Source organism: Ictidomys tridecemlineatus, chromosome 4 (assembly GCF_052094955.1).
Source record: "Ictidomys tridecemlineatus isolate mIctTri1 chromosome 4, mIctTri1.hap1, whole genome shotgun sequence".
Lineage (NCBI taxonomy): Eukaryota > Metazoa > Chordata > Mammalia > Rodentia > Sciuridae > Ictidomys > Ictidomys tridecemlineatus.
The window spans coordinates 124,933,796-124,946,888 of record NC_135480.1 but is presented as its reverse complement, the minus strand read 5'-3'; the positions used below and the strand labels follow the sequence as shown (position 1 = coordinate 124,946,888).

The 13,093-nt window shown below is 45.7% G+C and overlaps 1 pseudogene across 1 annotated transcript in view; it reads right to left on the bottom strand.

The window, feature by feature from the left end:
• LOC110597002 (E3 ubiquitin-protein ligase RNF213-like) overlaps positions 1 to 13,093 on the bottom strand; it is a 188,775-nt pseudogene that overhangs the window by 56,223 nt on the left and 119,459 nt on the right. The window contains exons 23-26 of the transcript XR_013437186.1: positions 10,530 to 10,691; positions 7,080 to 7,169; positions 6,315 to 6,437; positions 1,741 to 1,921 (exon numbers count right to left, since the gene is read on the bottom strand). The product of XR_013437186.1 is annotated as an E3 ubiquitin-protein ligase RNF213-like (transcript). The remainder of the gene's footprint in view (positions 1 to 1,740; positions 1,922 to 6,314; positions 6,438 to 7,079; positions 7,170 to 10,529; positions 10,692 to 13,093) is intronic.

The window sequence follows — 13,093 nt, the reverse complement described above, 5'->3', positions numbered from 1 at the left end:
TCTTTCATGGAAGTGCCTGTGTGTGTCCCCTTCTCTTACTATGCCCTTGGATGTGGCCTACTCAGATGTCAGTCAACATGCTGACAGCAGACATCATAAAGATAGACTCAGCGCCCTGAAACCTGACCCCTTGCCTCATTTGAATAGCTTCTCCTCAATAAAAGGGGTCAGCATGTGCTCTCGCTCTCTCTCTCTCTTCCTGAGGATCCTTAAAGTCAGAGGAGCCATCACTGTGACCCCAAACAAAAAGGTATTTGTGTCTCTTTTGTTTTATTTGGTGTACCCCAGTTCAACTGGAGTGACCCCTTAGCCTTTTAGTCACAAGTACAGAAACCCGGCACAGATGTCTTGAGAATCCCTGCAGTAGGAGGAAAATAAACTGCAACAGGACAAGCTCACATCAGAGGCCACTCCACGGGTGTAGGGAAGCATCTGCACAGCACCCAGGAAGGAGGCAGATCCATGCTGCAGCTTCATGCTCTGCCTATCTTGTCTGCGGATCAAAACCTGGAACATGAGCTTTTGGAGCAACTAGAGGACAATATTTTAAAACATGACTAGTTTAACTGCCAGACTATTTATCTCACAGTAATATGAGGTTCATATAGTATTATGAGAAGACCAAGTTTATTTTTACCATAAAAAACAAAGATAAGGGGCTGGGGATGTGGCTCAAGGGGTAGCACACTCGCCTGGCATGCGCAGGGTGCTGGGTTCGATCCTCAGCACCACATAAAAATAAAATAAAGATGTTGTGTCCACCAAAAACTAAAAAATACATATTAAAAAAATTCTCTCTCTCTCTTTAAAAAAACAAAACAAAGATAACAGGGGGCTGAGGTGCAGCTTGGTGGTAGTGTGTTAGGCTACCAGGCATGAATCCCTGGTTCATCCCCAGCATCACCCCCACACAGAGTGCAGCTGAGATGACCTTCAGTGGGAGAATGGACCAATCCAGGCACATCCAGACAAGGGGACTTTACTCAGTGATAAAAGGAACGGAACCAGGAAGCCAGGAAAAGACAAGCAGGAGCCTTAAATGCATGCTGTGGAGTGTAACAGTGAACTCTTCCCCAGCAGGCTGCTGTGGCCCGTGCACACAGCAGCCACCTTCAGAACCACACACTACTCCTGCCTATGACCTGGTATAGAACAGAGCAGCTGGTTTGGCTGAGACAATCATTGGCCCTGGGTTTTTATTGCCACACAAGTGCTTTCCCACTACAGGATCTGAATCTAGCAATTTACACATAACCCTGCACCATCATTTCCAGGGCAATGCATGACACTTGGGAAGGTGATGGCTCAAGAGTCACTTCATGTTTTGTTAGTTATCAATATTGGTCTCAAAATGTGACACATGAGCTTCACAGGGAGGCAAGCTGGGCTCGGACTGATTTCTAATCATTTATTGTCTTGGACTCAGTGAGTCTCCAACATCCTGGTTAAGCAATGTGCCCTGGGCACTTCCATTCTCTCATCTGGAAATCAAGGGGCTTGGGGACTTTCAGAGGGGTTGCTTTAAGGACCATGTGTCCTCCCAGGAGCACATATTCAGCAGGCACTCAGCAGAAAATGGTTCTAGTGTTAGAAGCTCTTTATGCCTAACACATGCCTAGGCACCTCCATGCATCCTGACTTTACCAAACCTCAGCACATGCAGGCTGAGGACCAGGTCAAGTACCTTGCCTGTTCATTTGCCCAAGGAAGGACAGCAACTCCAACCAGTCCTATACGCACCGTACAACTTGAAGAGCTGCTTCACATCAGGCCCTGTGAGCAGGTGTTCAAGAATCTCATCCAGGCCTTCCACAGGCTCTCTGTTGTTCCTGGGCCAGGACTTGGTGATCACAGCAGACACAAGGCTGCCAAATTTCTGCAAATCATGACGAGAGACTCCCTCTAGGACACTGATCTGAGACTAAAAGAAAATGAATTAAAAGAGAGAGTTGAGAAGATTTTACTGATTTGTTTTTTAATGACACAAGTTAGCACCCAAGAGCATTTCATAAATCTACTGAAGCTAGTTTTATAGTGCCTCAAAAAAAATAATAATACAGAAGAGATGTTGGGCTACCCCCTGGTAGCTTGGCCTATTGGAGGCCCTGGGTTTCATCCCCTGTATTGCAAAAAGAAAAGAAACATAAAATACTAAATATTTCCTAGGGAATTTCCATTTTCCTGGCCTGGCTCCTTATGTGAGGTGCCAGAGGTTTGAAGATGCATACACAGGCACAAACACACCACTATAACCCCAAGTCACACACCCTCCCAGCTCATTGTCAGCTTCTGTATTTCTCTTAGACTTGCCTGTCATGAAAAAATGCCAAAAACAAGATGAGGGAAAACTTTACTACATCACAAGCTGCCCTCAAACACCACAGACACTCCAATTCTCCTTCTGATGCTTCACCAAGAAACAAAACAGTTTTCTTCTTTGCATTCACATTTTTGCAAAAAAAATGAAAAAGTTTCAGTGATTAATAAAAAACACAGGGTGAACTAATAACAGGTACTTTTGATACTTAACAGGATAAAAGAAAACATTAATTAGCAATGAATAAAAAGTTATATACCATAGGGAAGTGAGATTTATCCTAGGAATAAAACCATGTTTTTACATCAAAAATCAGTTAACAAGCCTGGTGTAGGGGCACATGCCTGTAATCCCAGCAGCTCACTAGGCTGAGGCAGGAGGATCACAAGTTGGAGGCTAGATTCAACAACTTAGTGAGGCTCTGTCTCAAAATGAAAAACAAAAAGAGGTGGCAATGTGGCTCAGTGATAAAGCACCCTTGGGTTCCATCTCCACACACAGACACAAAAACATGAATACATCATACTGATAGAAAAAAGTTACACAACCATTGTAATAGATACAGAAGAAGTATTAGGCAAAACTCCAAGAACAAGACCAGGATAGCCAATTTCACTCCTTTCACAGTGCCAGAGTTGCTTTCCAGGGCAATTAGGTAGGGAAAAGGAAAAAAAAAAGTATTGGGATTGTAAAGGAAGTACTAACTTACAGGCAGATAACATGGTCATCTATGTCAAAACTTCAAAGAAGGTACTCTCCCACGGATACCCCGCTAGAGAAAAGAAATGAGCCTGCAAAGCTGTAGGCCACAGAGACGGGGTGTTGCCCTGTTTCCAAGTGCTAGTGATAAACAATCCAAAAACATATTTGAGAAAACAATTTTTAAAAATATTTTTTGTGCTGGAGATGTGGCTCAAGCGGTACCGCGCTAGCCTGGCATGCATGCGGCCAAGGTTCGATCCTCAACACCACATACAAACAAAGATGTTGTGTCCGCCGAATACTAAAAAATAAATATTAAAAAACAATTATCTCTCTCTCTTAAAATTTTTTTTTAGTTGTAGATGGACACAATACCTTTATTTTATTTAATTTTTATGTGGTGCTGAGGATCAAACCCAGTGCCTCACAAGTGCTAGGCAGGTGCTCTACCACTGTGCCACAACCCCAACCCTGAAAAAATAATTTGTTATAATAGCAAAGGAATAAAGTACTTAGGAGTAAATTTCATAAAAGAAATGCAGACCTCACCACTTGCAAACTGCAAACTACTGTCAACCCACTTGAATCTAATGTATGAAATATGATATGTCAAGAGCTTTGTAATGTTTTGAACAACCAATAAAAAAAAAAGAAAAAACTTAAAGACCAAAATAAATGGGGAGACATTCCAGGTTCAGAAGCCATGAGATGTGACATTGTTAAGAGGTCAACACTCCCCAAAATGACTTAGATTCAAAGCCATCCCTGTCAAAATCACAGCTGCTTTCCTTGCAAAAACTGACAAACTGATTCTAAAATTCATATGGAATCCCGAGATCCAGATTAGCAAACAATACAAAAAGAGGAGAACAAATCAGGAGAATTCATGCTTCTTGATTTTACGACCTACTGGAAAGAAATGGCAGTGGAGACATGGACAGATGTGAGGTGAACCCTCACAGCTGCGGCCAACAGACTTTTTGACAAGAGTGCCAAGATCACTCAAGGGGTGAAGTACAGTGCCTTCCTCAAATGGTCTGGAACAGATGGATCTCCACATGCAAGAGAATGTATATGGACCCTTACCTCATACCACATAGAAAAAGAAACTAATGTTAAGAGCTAACACTCTAGAGCATTCAGAGGGGGTTGCTCCATGACAGAGCACGTATTAGCATATGGTCCTAGGTTAGCACTCAGTGCCAAAAACAAAATAAAAACCTTTTAGAGGAAGACACAGGTAAATCTTCATGACCCAGGATTTAGCACAAGATGTCAAAATTACTAGCAACAAAAGAAAAAAAAAGACACATTGAATTTTTCCAAAAGTAAAAACCTTCTCAGGAGTGGTGGGGCACACCTGTAATCTCAGCTACTCAGGAAGCTGAGGCAGGAATATTGCAAGTTTGAGGGCAACTTTGTGAGATTGTTTCACAAAATAAAAAATAAAAAGGGGTAGAGATGTAGCACAGTGTTAGAGCACCCCTGGTTTCAATCCCTACTACTGCAAAAAAGAGAGAAAAAGAAATTAAAAACTTCTGTGCTTCTAAAGAAAACACCAATAGTGAAAACAATCCAGAGAATGGAAGAAAATGCTGGCAGATCACATATCTGACCAGAGATTTGCACCTGATTATCCAAAGAACTCTCATAAGCCACAATAAAAGAAAGACATAGAGCTCAATTAACCATTTGAGGAAGGCACTGAACTTCACCCCTTAAGTGATCTTGGCACTCTTGTCACAAAGTCTGTTGACCGCAGCTGTGAGGGTTCACCTCACATCTGTCCATGTCTCCACTGCCATTTCTTTCTAGTAGACATTTGTCCAAAGACATAGAAAACAGAAATAGCCAAAAAACATATGAGAAGGTATCTGAGGTCATATCTATCAAAGTCACCAGAGAAACCACTCCACACCCCCAAACTGCACAGTGACAGGTCTGAGAGCATAGGCTATGGGGGTGTGGAGAAGTCAGGACCCTCCTAGGCTGGCAGCTGACATGGAAATGGTCCAGCCACTGTGGGGATGGGCCAGATAGTCCTTCAATCACACAGGTACCAAGTGATCCAGTCACTCCACCATAGGCGCAGAGAGTGTGAACAGCACATCCACACAAACCCATGTGTGGAGGTCCACAGCAGCAGACTGATAACAGCCATCAGTCAGGGAGAGCCCAGATGTCCACCAGAGGACAAATGGAACATAAAAGCCCCCTGAGTCCATATGATGAGTAACATGTAGTCATAAAAAGGGACAAAGAACTGATAGGTACTCCAGAGTGAATGACCTTGAACACATGCTCAATGAAGCCAGGCACCCAACGCCACAGCCTGTGTGATTTCATTCCTGAGACACCTGAGTAGTCTGTGGAGGAGGAAGGAAGATTTGGTGCTGCTGGTGAAGGCCTTGGGGCCAGCATGGTGGAGGGCAGACTCCGCAGCTGAAGGGCTGCATTTTCTTTCTGAGCTGATGAGAATGTTGCCAAGTAGACTGTGCTGGTGGCACCCACACCTGAAACACACCACTCCCCCCAAGTTTGGCTTCCAAGGGTGAGTGACAGGACATATGGCTGCCATGTTACTAAAGCACTGAGCAAAGAACAAATGAAAGCCTTAGAAGTATTAGTTATGTAAAAAGACTAGAGCCTGTTTCCCTAGAAAAAGTGAGCTCTGCTTCTCACGACTCCACTGGCCAGCAGTGTGCAGGGCTTAAAGTGTCCAGCAGGAAATACAGAAGGACCCTGGGAGCCTCAGGGTACTGTGTGGGGAATGTGCCGGGCAGAACCTCCTCCCATTTTGCAGAAAAAAGCTAAGTGAAATGATAGAATCTTTCCTCTCTTTTTCTGCAGTGTTGGGAATAGAACCCAGGGCCAAGCTTGGCAAGTGTTCTACCCCAACAAGGATGGACTCTATTTAACTTCAGAAGCTTCCTTCCATAGATGTTTTGTCAACCTTTGGGGTCATTTCCTGCATATCTGTTGGGCAAGAGTTAACAGACCACAAACAAACCAGGGGGAACGATCACAATGGCAATTGGAGGCACAGCCCACCACATCAGCTGCATGATGGCTTGTGGTTTTGCACAGGGTTCTGCAACAGGAAGCCAAGTTGCATGTCAAGGAGTGGGTAGAGAGCACTGGATTGCAGCATGAGGCCCAAGCCAGGGAGGGGGCACCAAGGACCCAATTCTGGTCAGCACAGGCCTTGGAACTGGCAGGCACTTAAGGCCTGGAGCTGGCCATATCAGCAAGTATCTGTGAACCCAAGCATGTTTCCCAAGAAGAGATTGGTCACCTGGCAGGCAGAGCTCACAGCTTCGATGACACACTTCTCAAAGCTCTTGGCCACACTGTCCTTGAGGCCAGCGGCATCCCAGTGAGGGCTACAGAAGGCAGAGATCTGGGAAAGGGGCCTCTCCTGCAAACACAGCGGTGGGTCGGGGTGTAAGTGCCTGGTTGTTCTGACTCCCCTCCTCCCTGTCCTATACTAAGCATGTCCTCCCTGCCCCTCACTAGAAGAGTAAAGATGAAACCAAGTTAGTCTCTTCTCATATTGCAAAAAAAAAGCAGGCAGAATAGCAGCTTGTAAAAACATGTAAATTTTGAAAAAGAGCCATTTTTCCTTTCTTTTGTCTCCCTAAAAACATCCATTTAATCAGATCCATATAAAACTCTCATGGAGAAACCAACTTTTCTGGGTCACAGACCTTCATTCAAAATGAAGGGCATTTTTTGTTTGTTTATTTCCTCCATGTCACTGTGTTTAATAAGACTCCTGCCACCAGTAGGTTCCTTGGAGCACCTATACATGGAGGACTTGATGACACGTTATGTCTAGGGCTCCAGTAAGAGCACAATCCCATTCCCTGGCTCTTCTCAAGAACGTCACACTAGAACTCTGAAATGTTTCTGAGGTCAAACTGCAAAGCCCTGATCAGAAACAGAAATGCAAAGCTTGGGTGGATCTCAGGGCCTGTACATGTGTGCTCTGCTTGTAGCCCCAGGTGCTGCCACAGTCTGGGCTCATCACCATGTTGATGGTGTCCTCCATGTCTGGTACCTTCTTGAGCCTCCCTTCCATGTCCCCCAGCAGCGACTCCTTCCAGTCATACTCTGCAGGAAAGTTTATTTTCACCAGCCGCCGCCAGACCTGCAAAACCCACATGTTAAGTGACAGCCACAGGGACAAGTAAACACCACAGAGATATCCTACAGAAAAGACAGCAACAACAAGGCATAGGGGCACCTCTGGTCCCAGTTGCTCAGGAGGCTGAGGCAGAGGGATCTTGAGTCCAAAGCCAGTCTCAGCAACTTAATGAGGCCCTAAGCAATTCAGTATGACCTTCTCTAATTAAAAAATAAAGAAAAGGGCTGGGGATGTGGCTCAGTGGTTGAGTGCCCCTGGGTCAAATTCCCAGTACAGAAAAAAAAAAAAAAGAAGCACTTTGCTAAAGCACTTGGAGGCAGCATCCTAACACGTCTCCAAGCCCAGGTAGGCATCCTATCCACACACCATGTCTGCTGAGGACAGGCAGTGTTAGGAGAACAGGAGCCTGGAGCAGGTGCCCCTAGCCACATGCCTCCATATGTCCACCTGATATCTAGATCCAGGGTCTACCTTGGGACACACAATGCATTTACTGGTCATGTCTCTTTTCTAGAGAAGTTCCCTGGCCTTATCTTTTCTGATACTGACAATTTTGAAAAGTTCAGGTCATTCTTCAGACTGTCTCTTGACCTAGTTGGCTCACAGTTTTCCCATGATTACAATTGTTTGGTTGGGACACTGCTAAGCCAAGCCACGAAAAAATGTACTCAGTGTAGGTCAGGTGTGGCCAAACATCTGCACTTTCCACAGGTGCCTAGCCAAACACCTTGAGCCTGACCAAGCAGCCCATGAAACCTGTTGGTGCCACCAGGGCTGACCAAGAGGTCGGTCCTTGGTTAAGGCTTATCTGCCAGATTTCTTCACTGTGAGAGTCATCTTTCCTCATCCATAAAGGCTTCTGCAATGGGACACTGGATATCCTGTGACTTCCTGGCACCCCCACCGAGCTCAGGATTCCTGAGTGATACCTGCTTGCATCAGCTACTATACCTTGGTTACAGAGTGACAGTTTTCTATTGCAATTATTTCTTCTACATTTCTTAACCCCATTCTTTGATAGAAGAATAGAAAAGTTCCTTTTTTCTCTTTTTTTCTGTAAGTATGTTTAGCAATGAATTTTAATCCATTCCTATCACTTTGCCTTTTATGGGGCTGGGGTTGTGGCTCAGTGGTGGAGTGCTCGCCTAGCATGTGCAAGGCCCTGGGTTTGATCCTCACCACCACATAAAAATAAACAAATAAAATTGAGGTATTGTGTCCAACTACAACTGAAAAATAAATATTAAAAAAATAATAATCAAATTGTGCCAGATTCAGCTAATGTGAGCATCTTCAACAGTTTTCTTAAAAAAATTGGAATTACTTTAGACTTACAAAAATGCTGCAGAGATATCCCAGATAATTTTCTATGTTCTCTTAACCCCATTTCTGCCATCATGAACATGACCACAACTCAATTGTCAAAACTGAAAAGCTAGCAATGACAGACCACCATGTCAACCACAGACTTCACATGGAGTCCTCTTGGCCATCTGAGGAGGAGTCTGGATCACCACATGCCTGCCACCTTAGCATTTCCTGAAGTTCCAGCACAAGGAGCTCTTGGCCCCCCTGTGCATCTCGCACTGACTCATGGAGGTGGTTCTTCTTCCAGGAACAGCATTGTGTGGTGGGAAACAGGAGTTAGAAGACATGATTGGGCCATGTGGGGTAGGACACGCCTGAAATCACAGCTCCTCAGGAAGCTGAGGCAGAAGGGTCACAAGTTCCAGGCCATCCTGGGAAGACTCTGCCTCAAAATAAAAAATAAAAAGGTCTGGGAAAGTTTATTTCCACCAGCCACCACCAGTGTAGCTCAGTGATAAAGTGCTCCTGGGCCAGTCCACAGTAGAAAGAAAAGAAAGAAAGAAAGAAAGAAAGAGAGAGAGAGAGAGAGAGAGAAAGAAAAGGCATGATGGGATGTGGGTGTGCTCGGGTTCCAGGGCATCATTATTTCTGTAGGTGCTCATGGTCCCAGGGTGCCTTTGCCATAGGACTTTTGATGGACAGAGCTGGCAACTATCTAAAATCATGAGTTCCTGGTGCTATCTCTAGCTCCTTCCATACCACAGAGCTCTTGTCCCTCTTACTCCCTATCTCCATTTTCCTGACTTCCAACAATACCAACAGCATGTCCATCTCCCCAGACCTTGGTAACTTTACTTGTAAAACAGGAATAACAGCAGTAATCACCTCAGAGTATATGTATAATTAATTTCATTTTTTTAATCATTAACTACTGCACTTAGAATCATTCTTTCTTGCTGGGCACAGTGACACATGCCTGTAATCTCAGTAGCTAAGGAGGCTAAGACAGAAGGATCATGAGTTCAAAGCCAGCCTCAGCAATGGCTAGGTGCTAAGCACTCAATGAGACCCTGTCTCTAAATAAAACACAAAATAGGGCTGGGGATAAGGCTCAGGGGTTGAGTGACACTGAGTTCAATACCTGGTACCAAAAAAAAAAAAATCTTTCTTGTCAATGGCTACACAGCTACCTGTCTCTCATGCTTAACACCTGGGGATTATACTACTTAGAATCCTGGAATAATATTTAATAATCCAATTGTGTTTTCCTGGGATTTCATTCTGTTGATATAAAACTTCACAAAGCAGTTGGAAGAGGATTTTTTTTCTTCATTAAAAAGAACAACCCTCTGGCCTGCAGCCACCCTTGTCCATACAGTTGGGGTACCCCTGCCTCACATCACAATGAGTCTTGCCACCAACTCTGTGTGAAGACCACAAGCAGGTTCCAGAGTCTCCCTGGAAGACTGTGGCTCAAGGGGGACAACCTTCCACTTCCAGGACAGGGAAAAGGCAACCAGTCTGGAGAGCAAGCCTGGGGTGGGCAGGACCTCCCATTCTACCTCCTCCCCCTGTAGCCCTCTAGGGACTCAGGCTCCTGGATCCCACCGGCTCTCAGCTGTCTTCTCTAGTACTGGGGTGACTATTGTGGAATCCTCCCCATGTCCTAGGTTTTGGAGGAGGAGTCCACTCTATCAAATGGCTTCACTCAGCTGCCAGCTAAAGGTGCTTCCTGTCATATTGACCTTCTGTTTCCAGTACCACATAGCTGGTTTACAGCCTCAGACCTGAAGCAGAGCCTGAAGGTCCTCCTGGCAACTCTGCCTCAGCGTGACTGCACCTCATCACACTGTACCATAGAGCCACTGACTCTCTGCCAGGTACAGGGGGAATGTTCCTTCCTCAGAGTAGGGGCCAGGGCCCGAGGCAAGGTTCAGGATAAGCCCAGGCCTCCAGGCCAAGGCATCGTTGGTCTGGTTCTTGGTGACAGGACACAAGTGTGTGACTCCTCACTCTGTTGTCTGCAGAGGCTCTGCAACCTCAGGCAAAGCTCACCTGGATCTCCTCGGGGTAGGTGAAAAGGATAGTCGAACCCTTCCAGAACATTCTCTTTGCTAACACTGTGCACAGCCAGGATCTTGTGGTGGCCAGGACACCCTGGAGGAAAACTGTCAGGAAGCCCTTCTTGGCTGTGGCTCCCGGGTCCTCTGCCATGTCCTGTGGGCACATGAGAGAAGTTTTACCAGCTCTACTCTGCTGCTCCCCACACCTAAGCCACCTCCTAGCTCCATGCTTGTTGGAAGCCCATCTGACACAAGCACTGTTGTTCCCCTAGTACCCTGGGCTCTCATGAAAGGGGCAACATGGGAGAGGAGGGGAGAAGGTACGGGTGTTACAGGTCCCCAAGCTGACTCTGCCTCATTAAGAGCTTCCAGCAACAGAGGCACACACAAGAGCCCTGTGCTTTCTCCATATTGGGTGAGAAGAATGCACCCATGAGCAGAGAGCTTCCGGAGAACGCTGAACTAGTAAGTCATGCAAACTCCCAGCTCCCACTCTAGGGATGTGAAGCAGCACTCTGCTGGCCTGGAGGCCAGCCCAGTTCTCTCCCCATGGGCACTCTGCAGGGACAGCTACTGTCTGTCTCCTCCCCACCTCTACCACCACACCAACAGAACTACCCCCTTTCAGGTGACCCCACACTCCAAAGTCCTCTCTCTCTTTGCACTCCAGAGGTACCTGCCATGGAGCACATGCAACTCCAGAGGCCCTGAAGGCTGCACAGTGTGTGCTCTTACAGAGCTCCATAAAACCTGGGTCTGTTGACTCCTGCCCCCCTCGAGGCTCACAGAACCACCCTGGGGCCTCCATCTTGGCAAAGTGACAAGGTGGATGGCAGACACCATTCCTGCTGTAAGGAACCAACTAGAGTGGAAGAGATGACCCATTCAGACAGCAGGAAGAGCATGGTCCTCAGCCATAGTAAGTGCCAAGGTGGAGAAACTCAAAGAGCCCCGGGAGGCATACCAACAACAGGAGAAGGGACTCGGGCTCCAGGCAGGTGACCAGAGCACAGGGCACAGGTGAGAGCAGGGCAGGACAGCACTGAGGTTTCTCAAAGGAAAATGAAACAGGGTACCCTTGTATGATGTCCCTGAATACCTTCCAGGACAATCTGGACACCCCAGTAGGGCATTTCCCTAGTGCTAAGCCTCAGACATTCCAAATCCAAAAGCGGCCCCAGCTATACACTGACCCCTCCTTGTGGAGGTTCTGTGATTGGGATTGGGGTCCCTGATGACTTCATGGCTGTGACATGCTTGTTGCCTGGGAAAGTTTCTGTGCAAAGGATGACTTGTTGCTATGGTAATGTCCTCCACGCTACAGTCTTATCAGCTTCAACCTTAATCTTAGGCAAATAACTCCTGGGAATAAAGGAATTTGTTTGCTTGATAACTACAATGTTTCACCAAGCTCTAGTGCTCCTGGATCTGCCCATCTTACAGTAACATCAGACAATGAACTTTCTTGAGAGCTGCACATAGCTCCTGACATTGCATATTACAACTGTAAAATGTAACTGCAGAATAAGCAACCTTACTGATATGCTAAACAATAATGTAGCTATGGTACTAATGACCTAATGTGACTTATTGGTATGAATAAACGTGTCTGCTGGGGAAAAGTCCACTTTGCCACCTTCCCTGCCTCTGCACCTTGTCTCTGTGTCTCCTCTTTATTATTATTTCTTTACACATCCTGGTGTCATCCAAGATTGAACAGAGGTAGTCAATAAATGAATTGCAGGAACAACCCTGAGGCTGAACAAACAGCAGGGCCCTGAACTGTGCTTTGACCCTCATGGCAGCCACCCAGCTGCTGACTACCTGACAAGAGGCTACCACATGCCCAGGCATGTCTTTACTTTGGTCAATTTTAGCACAGCAAAATTTTGTTTTTGCAGAACAGGTAGAGTATTTGTTACCATAGATCTGGGACCCCAAAAGACAATGAGGACACTTCCTTCTGCAAAAAAGTAAACCCTAAATAACTGACAAACTTCTCAAGCACCATCTATTGGGAGCTGGCACCAATCTGGGATAGATGAAATAGTACCACTTGGGAGAAAGCAGACACCTTATCAATGAAATTCATTCTTAGCACCTATAATCCCAGAAGGATGAGGTAGGAGGATTCCAAATTCAAAGCCAGCCTCTGAAACCTAGCAAGGCCCTAAGAAACTTAGCAAGACACTGTCTTTAAATGAAACACACACACACACAAAAAAAAAAATGGCTCGGGATATGGCTCAGTGATTAAACATCCCTGGGTTTCAACCCTGGTACTGGGGAAAAAAAAATCATTCTTAGAGTGTGTCTGTGGTATATTAAAGAAGAAAGATTGAAAGAATAAAGTGAAAATGTAGACTTGACCATCTCCATCCCTAACATTACAGTTTTGATGTGCAAAAACGTTAAAAAAAGAATTGCCCTGAGACACCACTCTCGACTACCCACAGCAGAAGTTCAGGACCCGCAATGGAAAAGCTGCACAGCAATACAAAGCTCCTGATGCAGCTGCAGGGACACTTCCCTGAGACACGGGTGAGAGAACAGAGT